The sequence below is a fragment of the Phyllobates terribilis genome, unplaced genomic scaffold, assembly GCF_046119375.1.
Source record: "Phyllobates terribilis strain yellow unplaced genomic scaffold, ASM4611937v1 Scaffold_9__5_contigs__length_417890890, whole genome shotgun sequence".
NCBI classification, from domain to species: Eukaryota; Metazoa; Chordata; class Amphibia; order Anura; family Dendrobatidae; genus Phyllobates; species Phyllobates terribilis.
This window is the reverse complement of record NW_027362769.1, coordinates 316,096,861-316,110,103: the sequence shown is the minus strand read 5'-3', so window position 1 is coordinate 316,110,103 and position 13,243 is coordinate 316,096,861.

The window sequence follows — 13,243 nt, the reverse complement described above, 5'->3', positions numbered from 1 at the left end:
TGGATTTTTGAAAATTTCACTTTTTTTGTGAAAATATCCACTAAATGAGGGAATAATATGTGTGAGGGTACCCCAGGAGAGTTCCAATTGTGTGTGGGTAGAATATATATCCCACGGGGGTAAAATTGAAAAAAGTTGAAAAATTTTTTTTTTTGGACTTAGTAATTTTTCCGGCGTTTATCAGACTTTCAGATAGGGCAAATGTCAGTGAGCGTTCCGATCTCAGTTCCAGAGCGATTCACCCAATTAGTCCTTGATATTTAGTCATTTTCAGCCAATTTTCTGGATTTTTGAAAAATTCACTTTTTTGTGAAAATATCCACTAAATGAGGGAATAATATGTGTGAGGGTACCACAGAAGAGTTCCAAATGTGTGTGGGTAGAATATATATCCCACGGGAGTAAAATTGAAAAAAGTTGCAAAAATTTTTTTTTTGGACTTAGTCATTTTTCCAGCGTTTATCAGACTTTAAGATAGGGCAAATGTCAGTGAGCGTTCCGATTTCAGTTCCAGAGCGATTCGCCCAATGAGTCTTGATATTTGTAGTTTTCAGCCAATATGTTGGATTTTTGAAAATTTCTCTTTTTTGTGAAAATATCCACTAAATGAGGGAATAATATGTGTGAGGGTACCCCAGGAGAGTTCCAAATGTGTTTGGGTAGAATATATATCCCACGGGGTAAAACTGAAAAAAGTTGAAAAAAATTTTTTTTTTGGACTTAGTCATTTTTCCGGGGTTTATCAGACTTTCAGATAGGGCAAATGTCAGTGAGCATTCCGATTTCAGTTCCAGAGCGATTCGCCCAATGAGTCCTTGATATTTAGTCATTTTCAGCCAATTTTCTGGATTTTTGCAAAAATTCACTTTTTTGTGAAAATATCCACTAAATGAGGGAATAATATGTTTGAGGGTAGCCCAGGAGAGTTCCAAATGTGTGTGGGTAGAATATATATCCCACGGGGGTAAAATTGAAAAAAGTTGCAAAAATTTTTTTTTTGGACTTAGTCATTTTTCCGGCGTTTATCAGACTTTCAGATAGGGCAAATGTCAGTGAGCGTTCCGATTTCAGTTCAGAGCGATTCGCCCAATGAGTCTTGATATTTAGTCGTTTTCAGCCAATATTTTGGATTTTTGAAAATTTCTCTTTTTTGTGAAAATATCCACTAAATGAGGGAATAATATGTGTGAGGGTACCCCAGGAGAGTTCCAAATGTGTGTGGGTAGAATATATATCCCACGGGGTAAAACTGAAAAAAGTTGAAAAAAAATTTTTTTTTGGACTTGGTCATTTTTCCGGCGTTTATCAGACTTTCAGATAGGGCAAATGTCAGTGAGCGTTCCGATTTCACTTCCAGAGCGATTCGCCCAATGAGTCCTTGATATTTAGTCATTTTCAGCCAATTTTCTGGATTTTTGAAAATTTCACTTTTTTGTGAAAATATCCACTAAATGAGGGAATAATATGTGTGAGGGTAGCCCAGGAGAGTTCCAAATGTGTGTGGGTAGAATATATATCCCACGGGGGTAAAATTGAAAAAAGTTGAGAAAATTTTTTTTTTGGACTTAGTCATTTTTCTGGCGTTTATCAGACTTTCAGATAGGGCAAATGTCAGTGAGCGTTCCGATTTCAGTTCCAGAGCGATTCGCCCTATGAGTCCTTGATATTTAGTCATTTTCAGCCAATTTTCTGGATTTTTGAAAAATTCACTTTTTTGTGAAAATATCCACTAAATGAGGGAATAATATGTGTGAAGGTACCCCAGGAGAGTTCCAAATGTGTGTGGGTAGAATATATATCCCACGGGGGTAAAATTGAAAAAAGTTGAAAAAAATTTTTTTTTTTTTGGACTTAGTCATTTTTCCGGCGTTTATCAGACTTTCAGATAGGGCAAATGTCAGTGAACATTACGATTTCAGTTCCAGAGCGATTCGCCCAATGAGTCCTTGATATTTAGTCGTTTTCAGCCAATTTTCTGGATTTTTGAAACATTAACTTTTTTGTGAAAATATCCACTAAATGAGGGAATAATATGTGTGAGGGTACCCCAGGAGTGTTCCAAATGTGTGTGGGTAGAATATATATCCCACGGGGGTAAAATTGAAAAAAGTTGAAAAATATTTTTTTTTGGACTTAGTCATTTTTCCGGCGTTTATCAGACTTTCAGATAGGGCAAATGTCAGTGAGCGTTCCGATTTCAGTTCCAGAGCGATTCGCCCAATGAGTCCTTGATATTTAGTCATTTTCAGCCAATTTTCTGGATTTTTGAAAAATTCACTTTTTTGTGAAAATATCCACTAAATGAGGGAATAATATGTGTGAGGGTACCACAGGAGAGTTCCAAATGTGTGTGGGTAGAATATATATCCCACGGGGGTAAAATTGAAAAAAGTTGAAAAAATTTTTTTTTGGACTTAGTCATTTTTCCGGCGTTTATGAGACTTTCAGATAGGGCAAATGTCAGTGAGCGTTCCGATCTCAGTTCCAGAGCGATTCGCCCAATGAGTCTTGATATTTAGTCGTTTTCAGCCAATATTTTGGATTTTTGAAAATTTCACTTTTTTGTGAAAATATCCACTAAATGAGGGAATAATATGTGTGAGGGTACCCCAGGAGTGTTCCAAATGTGTGTGGGTAGAATATATAAACCACGGGGGTAAAATTGAAAAAAGTTGAAAAATTTTTTTTTTTGGACTTAGTCATTTTTCCGGCGTTTATGAGACTTTCAGATATGGCAAATGTCAGTGAGCATTCCGATTTCAGTTCCAGAGCGATTCGCCCAATGAGTCCTTGATATTTAGTCGTTTTCAGCCAATTTTCTGGATTTTTGAAAAATTCACTTTTTTGTGAAAATATCCACTAAATGAGGGAATAATATGTGTGAGGGTAGCCCAGGAGAGTTCCAAATGTGTGTGGGTAGAATATATATCCCACGGGGGTAAAATTGAAAAAAGTTGAAAAATTTTTTTTTTTGGACTTAGTAATTTTTCCGGCGTTTATCAGACTTTCAGATAGGGCAAATGTCAGTGAGCGTTCCGATCTCAGTTCCAGAGCGATTCACCCAATTAGTCCTTGATATTTAGTCATTTTCAGCCAATTTTCTGGATTTTTGAAAAATTCACTTTTTTGTGAAAATATCCACTAAATGAGGGAATAATATGTGTGAGGGTACCACAGAAGAGTTCCAAATGTGTGTGGGTAGAATATATATCCCACGGTGGTAAAATTGAAAAAAGTTGAAAAATATTTTTTTTTGGACTTAGTCATTTTTCCGGCGTTTATCAGACTTTCAGATAGGGCAAATGTCAGTGAGCATTCCGATTTCAGTTCCAGAGCGATTCTCCCAATTAGTCCTTGATATTTAGTCATTTTCAGCCAATTTTCTGGATTTTTGAAAAATTCACTTTTGTGAAAATATCCACTAAATGAGGGAATAATATGTGTGAGGGTACCCCAGGAGAGTTCCAAATGTGTGTGGGTAGAATATATATCCCACGGGGTAAAATTGAAAAAAGTTGAAAAAAAATTTTTTTTTTTTACTTAGTCATTTTTCCGGCGTTTATCAGACTTTCAGATAGGGCAAATGTCAGTGAACATTCCGATTTCAGTTCCAGAGCGATTCGCCCAATGAGTCCTTGATATTTAGTCGTTTTCAGCCAATATTTTGGATTTTTGAAAATTTCACTTTTTTTGTGAAAATATCCACTAAATGAGGGAATAATATGTGTGAGGGTACCCCAGGAGAGTTCCAATTGTGTGTGGGTAGAATATATATCCCACGGGGGTAAAATTGAAAAAAGTTGAAAAATTTTTTTTTTTGGACATAGTTATTTTTCCGGCGTTTATCAGACTTTCAGATAGGGCAAATGTCAGTGAGCATTCCGATTTCAGTTCCAGAGCGATTCGCCCAATGAGTCTTGATATTTAGTCGTTTTCAGCCAATATTTTGGATTTTTGAAAATTTCACTTTTTTGTGAAAATATCCACTAAATGAGGGAATAATATGTGTGAGGGTAGCCCAGGAGAGTTCCAAATGTGTGTGGGTAGAATATATATCCCACGGGGGTAAAATTGAAAAAAGTTGAAAAATTTTTTTTTTTGGACTTAGTAATTTTTCCGGCGTTTATCAGACTTTCAGATATGGCAAATGTCAGTGAGCGTTCCGATTTCACTTCCAGAGCGATTCGCCCAATGAGTCCTTGATATTTAGTCATTTTCAGCCAATTTTCTGGATTTTTGAAAAATTCACTTTTTTGTGAAAATATCCACTAAATGAGGGAATAATATGTGTGAGGGTAGCCCAGGAGAGTTCCAAATGTGTGTGGGTAGAATATATATCCCACGGGGGTAAAATTGAAAAAAGTTGAGAAAATTTTTTTTTTGGACTTAGTCATTTTTCTGGCGTTTATCAGACTTTCAGATAGGGCAAATGTCAGTGAGCGTTCCGATTTCAGTTCCAGAGCGATTCGCCCTATGAGTCCTTGATATTTAGTCATTTTCAGCCAATTTTCTGGATTTTTGAAAAATTCACTTTTTTGTGAAAATATCCACTAAATGAGGGAATAATATGTGTGAAGGTACCCCAGGAGAGTTCCAAATGTGTGTGGGTAGAATATATATCCCACGGGGGTAAAATTGAAAAAAGTTGAAAAAAATTTTTTTTTTTTTTACTTAGTCATTTTTCCGGCGTTTATCAGACTTTCAGATAGGGCAAATGTCAGTGAACATTACGATTTCAGTTCCAGAGCGATTCGCCCAATGAGTCCTTGATATTTAGTCGTTTTCAGCCAATTTTCTGGATTTTTGAAACATTAACTTTTTTGTGAAAATATCCACTAAATGAGGGAATAATATGTGTGAGGGTACCCCAGGAGTGTTCCAAATGTGTGTGGGTAGAATATATATCCCACGGGGGTAAAATTGAAAAAAGTTGAAAAATATTTTTTTTTGGACTTAGTCATTTTTCCGGCGTTTATCAGACTTTCAGATAGGGCAAATGTCAGTGAGCGTTCCGATTTCAGTTCCAGAGCGATTCGCCCAATGAGTCCTTGATATTTAGTCATTTTCAGCCAATTTTCTGGATTTTTGAAAAATTCACTTTTTTGTGAAAATATCCACTAAATGAGGGAATAATATGTGTGAGGGTACCACAGGAGAGTTCCAAATGTGTGTGGGTAGAATATATATCCCACGGGGGTAAAATTGAAAAAAGTTGAAAAAATTTTTTTTTGGACTTAGTCATTTTTCCGGCGTTTATGAGACTTTCAGATAGGGCAAATGTCAGTGAGCATTCCGATCTCAGTTCCAGAGCGATTCGCCCAATGAGTCTTGATATTTAGTCGTTTTCAGCCAATATTTTGGATTTTTGAAAATTTCACTTTTTTGTGAAAATATCCACTAAATGAGGGAATAATATGTGTGAGGGTACCCCAGGAGTGTTCCAAATGTGTGTGGGTAGAATATATAAACCACGGGGGTAAAATTGAAAAAAGTTGAAAAATTTTTTTTTTTGGACTTAGTCATTTTTCCGGCGTTTATCAGACTTTCAGATATGGCAAATGTCAGTGAGCATTCCGATTTCAGTTCCAGAGCGATTCGCCCAATTAATCCTTGATATTTAGTCGTTTTCAGCCAATTTTCTGGATTTTTGAAAAATTCACTTTTTTGTGAAAATATCCACTAAATGAGAGAATAATATGTGTGAGGGTAGCCCAGGAGAGTTCCAAATGTGTGTGGGTAGAATATATATCCCACGGGGGTAAAATTGAAAAAAGTTGAAAAATTTTTTTTTTTGGACTTAGTAATTTTTCCGGCGTTTATGAGACTTTCAGATAGGGCAAATGTCAGTGAGCATTCCGATTTCAGTTCCAGAGCGATTCGCCCAATGAGTCCTTGATATTTAGTCATTTTCAGCCAATTTTCTGGATTTTTGAAAAATTCACTTTTTTGTGAAAATATCCACTAAATGAGGGAATAATATGTGTGAGGGTAGCCCAGGAGAGTTCCAAATGTGTGTGGGTAGAATATATATCCCACGGGGGTAAAATTGAAAAAAGTTGAAAAATTTTTTTTTTTGGACTTAGTAATTTTTCCGGCGTTTATCAGACTTTCAGATAGGGCAAATGTCAGTGAGCGTTCCGATCTCAGTTCCAGAGCGATTCACCCAATTAGTCCTTGATATTTAGTCATTTTCAGCCAATTTTCTGGATTTTTGAAAAATTCACTTTTTTGTGAAAATATCCACTAAATGAGGGAATAATATGTGTGAGGGTACCACAGAAGAGTTCCAAATGTGTGTGGGTAGAATATATATCCCACGGTGGTAAAATTGAAAAAAGTTGAAAAATATTTTTTTTTGGACTTAGTCATTTTTCCGGCGTTTATCAGACTTTCAGATAGGGCAAATGTCAGTGAGCATTCCGATTTCAGTTCCAGAGCGATTCTCCCAATTAGTCCTTGATATTTAGTCATTTTCAGCCAATTTTCTGGATTTTTGAAAAATTCACTTTTGTGAAAATATCCACTAAATGAGGGAATAATATGTGTGAGGGTACCCCAGGAGAGTTCCAAATGTGTGTGGGTAGAATATATATCCCACGGGGTAAAATTGAAAAAAGTTGAAAAAAAATTTTTTTTTTTTACTTAGTCATTTTTCCGGCGTTTATCAGACTTTCAGATAGGGCAAATGTCAGTGAGCGTTTGGATTTCAGTTCCAGAGCGATTCGCCCAATGAGTCTTGATATTTAGTCGTTTTCAGCCAATATTTTGGATTTTTGAAAATTTCACTTTTTTGTGAAAATATCCACTAAATGAGGGAATAATATGTGTGAGGGTACCCCAGGAGTGTTCCAAATGTGTGTGGGTAGAATATATATCCCACGGGGGTAAAATTGAAAAAAGTTGAAAAATTTTTTTTTTTGGACTTAGTCATTTTTCCGGCGTTTATCAGACTTTCAGATATGGCAAATGTCAGTGAGCGTTCCGATTTCAGTTCCAGAGCGATTCGCCCAATTAGTCCTTGATATTTAGTCGTTTTCAGCCAATTTTCTGGATTTTTGAAAAATTCACTTTTTTGTGAAAATATCCACTAAATGAGGGAATAATATGTGTGAGGGTAGCCCAGGAGAGTTCCAAATGTGTGTGGGTAGAATATATATCCCACGGGGGTAAAATTGAAAAAAGTTGAAAAATTTTTTTTTTTGGACTTAGTAATTTTTCCGGCGTTTATCAGACTTTCAGATAGGGCAAATGTCAGTGAGCGTTCCGATCTCAGTTCCAGAGCGATTCACCCAATTAGTCCTTGATATTTAGTCATTTTCAGCCAATTTTCTGGATTTTTGAAAAATTCACTTTTTTGTGAAAATATCCACTAAATGAGGGAATAATATGTGTGAGGGTACCACAGAAGAGTTCCAAATGTGTGTGGGTAGAATATATATCCCACGGTGGTAAAATTGAAAAAAGTTGAAAAATATTTTTTTTTGGACTTAGTCATTTTTCCGGCGTTTATCAGACTTTCAGATAGGGCAAATGTCAGTGAGCGTTCCGATTTCAGTTCCAGAGCGATTCGCCCAATGAGTCTTGATATTTAGTCGTTTTCAGCCAATATTTTGGATTTTTGAAAATTTTTCTTTTTTGTGAAAATATCCACTAAATGAGGGAATAATATGTGTGAGGGTACCCCAGGAGAGTTCCAAATGTGTTTGGGTAGAATATATATCCCACGGGGTAAAACTGAAAAAAGTTGAAAAAAATTTTTTTTTTGGACTTAGTCATTTTTCCGGCGTTTATCAGACTTTCAGATAGGGCAAATGTCAGTGAGCGTTCCGATTTCAGTTCCAGAGCGATTCGCCCTATGAGTCCTTGATATTTAGTCATTTTCAGCCAATTTTCTGGATTTTTGAAAAATTAAATTTTTGTGAAAATATCCACTAAATGAGGGAATAATATGTGTGAAGGTACCCCAGGAGAGTTCCAAATGTGTGTGGGTAGAATATATATCTCACGGGGGTAAAATTGAAAAAAGTTGAAAAAATTTTTTTTTTTTGGACTTAGTCATTTTTCCGGCGTTTATGAGACTTTCAGATAGGGCAAATGTCAGTGAGCGTTCCGATTTCAGTTCCAGAGCGATTCGCCCAATGAGTCCTTGATATTTAGTCATTTTCAGCCAATTTTCTGGATTTTTGAAAAATTCATTTTTTTGTGAAAATATCCACTAAATGAGGGAATAATATGTGTGAGGGTACCCCAGGAGTGTTCCAAATGTGTGTGGGTAGAATATATATCCCACGGGGGTAAAATTGAAAAAAGTTGAAAAATTTTTTTTTTTGGACTTAGTCATTTTTCCGGCATTTATCAGACTTTCAGATAGGGCAAATGTCAGTGAGCGTTCCGATTTCAGTTCCAGAGCGATTCGCCCAATGAGTCCTTGATATTTAGTCATTTTCAGCCAATTTTCTGGATTTTTGAAAAATTAAATTTTTGTGAAAATATCCACTAAATGAGGGAATAATATGTGTGAGGGTACCCCAGGAGTGTTCCAAATGTGTGTGGGTAGAATATATATCCCACGGGGGTAAAATTGAAAAAAGTTGAAAAATTTTTTTTTTTGGACTTAGTAATTTTTCCGGCGTTTATCAGACTTTCAGATAGGGCAAATGTCAGTGAGCGTTCCGATCTCAGTTCCAGAGCGATTCGCCCAATGAGTCTTGATATTTAGTCGTTTTCAGCCAATATTTTGGATTTTTGAAAATTTTTCTTTTTTGTGAAAATATCCACTAAATGAGGGAATAATATGTGTGAGGGTACCCCAGGAGAGTTCCAAATGTGTGTGGGTAGAATATATATCCCACGGGGTAAAATTGAAAAAAGTTGAAAAAAATTTTTTTTTTTTTACTTAGTCATTTTTCCGGCGTTTATCAGACTTTCAGATAGGGCAAATGTCAGTGAACATTCCGATTTCAGTTCCAGAGCGATTCGCCCAATGAGTCCTTGATATTTAGTCGTTTTCAGCCAATATTTTGGATTTTTGAAAATTTCACTTTTTTTGTGAAAATATCCACTAAATGAGGGAATAATATGTGTGAGGGTACCCCAGGAGAGTTCCAATTGTGTGTGGGTAGAATATATATCCCACGGGGGTAAAATTGAAAAAAGTTGAAAAATTTTTTTTTTTGGACAGTCATTTTTCCGGCGTTTATCAGACTTTCAGATAGGGCAAATGTCAGTGAGCGTTCCGATTTCAGTTCCAGAGCGATTCGCCCAATGAGTCTTGATATTTAGTCGTTTTCAGCCAATATTTTGGATTTTTGAAAATTTCACTTTTTTGTAAAAATATCCACTAAATGAGGGAATAATATGTGTGAAGGTAGCCCAGGAGAGTTCCAAATGTGTGTGGGTAGAATATATATCCCACGGGGGTAAAATTGAAAAAAGTTGAAAAAATTTTTTTTTTTTACTTAGTCATTTTTCCGGCGTTTATCAGACTTTCAGATAGGGCAAATGTCAGTGAGCGTTCCGATTTCAGTTCCAGAGCGATTCACCCAATGAGTCTTGATATTTAGTCGTTTTCAGCCAATATTTTGGATTTTTGAAAATTTCACTTTTTTGTGAAAATATCCACTAAATGAGGGAATAATATGTTTGAGGGTAGCCCAGGAGAGTTCCAAATGTGTGTGGGTAGAATATATATCCAACGGGGGTAAAATTGAGAAATGTTGAAAAAAATATTTTTTTTGGACTTAGTCATTTTTCCGGCATTTATCACACTTTCAGATAGGGCAAATGTCAGTGATCGTTCCGATTTCCGTTCCAGAGCGATTCGCCCAATTAATCCTTGATATTTAGTCGTTTTCAGCCAATTTTCTGGATTTTTGAAAATTTCACTTTTTTGTGAAAATATCCACTAAATGAGGGAATAATATGTGTGAGGGTACCCCAGGAGAGTTCCAAATGTGTGTGGGTAGAATATATATCCCACGGGGTAAAACTGAAAAAAGTTGAAAAAATTTTTTTTTTTGGACTTAGTCATTTTTCCGGCGTTTATCAGACTTTCAGATAGGGCAAATGTCAGTGAGCATTCCGATTTCAGTTCCAGAGCGATTCGCCCAATGAGTCCTTGATATTTAGTGATTTTCAGCCAATTTTCTGGATTTTTGAAAAATTCACTTTTTTGTGAAAATATCCACTAAATGAGGGAATAATATGTGTGAGGGTACCCCAGGAGAGTTCCAAATGTGTGTGGGTAGAATATATATCCCACGGGGGTAAAATTGAAAAAAGTTGAAAAAATTTTTTTTTTGGACTTAGTCATTTTTCCGGCGTTTATGAGACTTTCAGATAGGGCAAATGTCAGTGAGCGTTCCGATTTCAGTTCCAGAGCGATTCGCCCAATTAGTCCTTGATATTTAGTCGTTTTCAGCCAATTTTCTGGATTTTTGAAAAATTCACTTTTTTGGGAAAATATCCACTAAATGAGGGAATAATATGTGTGAGGGTACCCCAGGAGAGTTCCAAATGTGTGTGGGTAGAATATATATCCCACGGGGTAAAATTGAAAAAAGTTGAAAAAAATTTTTTTTTTTTTACTTAGTCATTTTTCCGGCGTTTATCAGACTTTCAGATAGGGCAAATGTCAGTGAACATTCCGATTTCAGTTCCAGAGCGATTCGCCCAATGAGTCCTTGATATTTAGTCGTTTTCAGCCAATATTTTGGATTTTTGAAAATTTCACTTTTTTGTGAAAATATCCACTAAATGAGGGAATAATATGTGTGAGGGTACCCCAGGAGTGTTCCAAATGTGTGTGGGTAGAATATATATCCCACGGGGGTAAAATTGAAAAAAGTTGAAAAAAATTTTTTTTTGGACTTAGTCATTTTTCCGGCGTTTATCAGACTTTCAGATAGGGCAAATGTCAGTGAGCGTTCCGATCTCAGTTCCAGAGCGATTCGCCCAATGAGTCTTGATATTTAGTCGTTTTCAGCCAATATTTTGGATTTTTGAAAATTTCACTTTTTTGTGAAAATATCCACTAAATGAGGGAATAATATGTGTGAGGGTACCCCAGGAGTGTTCCAAATGTGTGTGGGTAGAATATATATCCCACGGGGGTAAAATTTAAAAAAGTTGAAAAATTTTTTTTTTTGGACTTAGTCATTTTTCCGGCGTTTATCAGACTTTCAGATAGGGCAAATGTCAGTGAGCATTCCGATTTCAGTTCCAGAGCGATTCGCCCAATGAGTCCTTGATATTTAGTGATTTTCAGCCAATTTTCTGGATTTTTGAAAAATTCACTTTTTTGTGAAAATATCCACTAAATGAGGGAATAATATGTGTGAGGGTACCCCAGGAGAGTTCCAAATGTGTGTGGGTAGAATATATATCCCACGGGGGTAAAATTGAAAAAAGTTGAAAAAATTTTTTTTTTGGACTTAGTCATTTTTCCGGCGTTTATGAGACTTTCAGATAGGGCAAATGTCAGTGAGCGTTCCGATTTCAGTTCCAGAGCGATTCGCCCAATTAGTCCTTGATATTTAGTCGTTTTCAGCCAATTTTCTGGATTTTTGAAAAATTCACTTTTTTGGGAAAATATCCACTAAATGAGGGAATAATATGTGTGAGGGTACCCCAGGAGAGTTCCAAATGTGTGTGGGTAGAATATATATCCCACGGGGGTAAAATTGAAAAAAGTTGAAAAAATTTTTTTTTTTTACTTAGTCTTTTTTCCGGCGTTTATCAGACTTTCAGATAGGGCAAATGTCAGTGAGCGTTCCGATTTCAGTTCCAGAGCGATTCACCCAATGAGTCTTGATATTTAGTCGTTTTCAGCCAATATTTTGGATTTTTGAAAATTTTTCTTTTTTGTGAAAATATCCACTAAATGAGGGAATAATATGTGTGAGGGTACCCCAGGAGAGTTACAAATGTGTGTGGGTAGAATATATATCCCACGGGGGTAAAATTGAAAAAAGTTGAAAAAAATTTTTTTTTTTTTACTTAGTCATTTTTCCGGCGTTTATCAGACTTTCAGATAGGGCAAATGTCAGTGAACATTCCGATTTCAGTTCCAGAGCGATTCGCCCAATGAGTCCTTGATATTTAGTCGTTTTCAGCCAATATTTTGGATTTTTGAAAATTTCACTTTTTTGTGAAAATATCCACTAAATGAGGGAATAATATGTGTGAGGGTACCCCAGGAAAGTTCCAAATGTGTGTGGGTAGAATATATATCCAACGGGGGTAAAATTGAGAAATGTTGAAAAAAATATTTTTTTTGGACTTAGTCATTTTTCCGGCATTTATCAGACTTTCAGATAGGGCAAATGTCAGTGATCGTTCCGATTTCAGTTCCAGAGCGATTCGCCCAATTAGTCCTTGATATTTAGTCGTTTTCAGCCAATATTTTGGATTTTTGAAAATTTCACTTTTTTGTGAAAATATCCACTAAATGAGGGAATAATATGTGTGAGGGTACCACAGAAGAGTGCCAAATGTGTGTGGGTAGAATATATATCCCACGGGGTAAAACTGAAAAAAGTTGAAAAAATTTTTTTTTTTGGACTTAGTCATTTTTCCGGCGTTTATCAGACTTTCAGATAGGGCAAATGTCAGTGAGCATTCCGATTTCAGTTCCAGAGCGATTCGCCCAATGAGTCCTTGATATTTAGTGATTTTCAGCCAATTTTCTGGATTTTTGAAAAATTCACTTTTTTGTGAAAATATCCACTAAATGAGGGAATAATATGTGTGAGGGTACCCCAGGAGAGTTCCAAATGTGTTTGGGTAGAATATATATCCCACGGGGGTAAAATTGAAAAAAGTTGAAAAATTTTTTTTTTTGGACTTAGTCATTTTTCCGGCGTTTATGAGACTTTCAGATAGGGCAAATGTCAGTGAGCGTTCCGATTTCAGTTCCAGAGCGATTCGCCCAATTAGTCCTTGATATTTAGTCGTTTTCAGCCAATTTTCTGGATTTTTGAAAAATTCACTTTTTTGGGAAAATATCCACTAAATGAGGAATAATATGTGTGAGGGTACCCCAGGAGAGTTCCAAATGTGTGTGGGTAGAATATATATCCCACGGGGGTAAAATTGAAAAAAGTTGAAAAAAATTTTTTTTTTTTTTACTTAGTCATTTTTCCGGCGTTTATCAGACTTTCAGATAGGGGAAATGTCAGTGAGCGTTCCGATTTCAGTTCCAGAGCGATTCGCCCAATGAGTCCTTGATATTTAGCCATTTTCA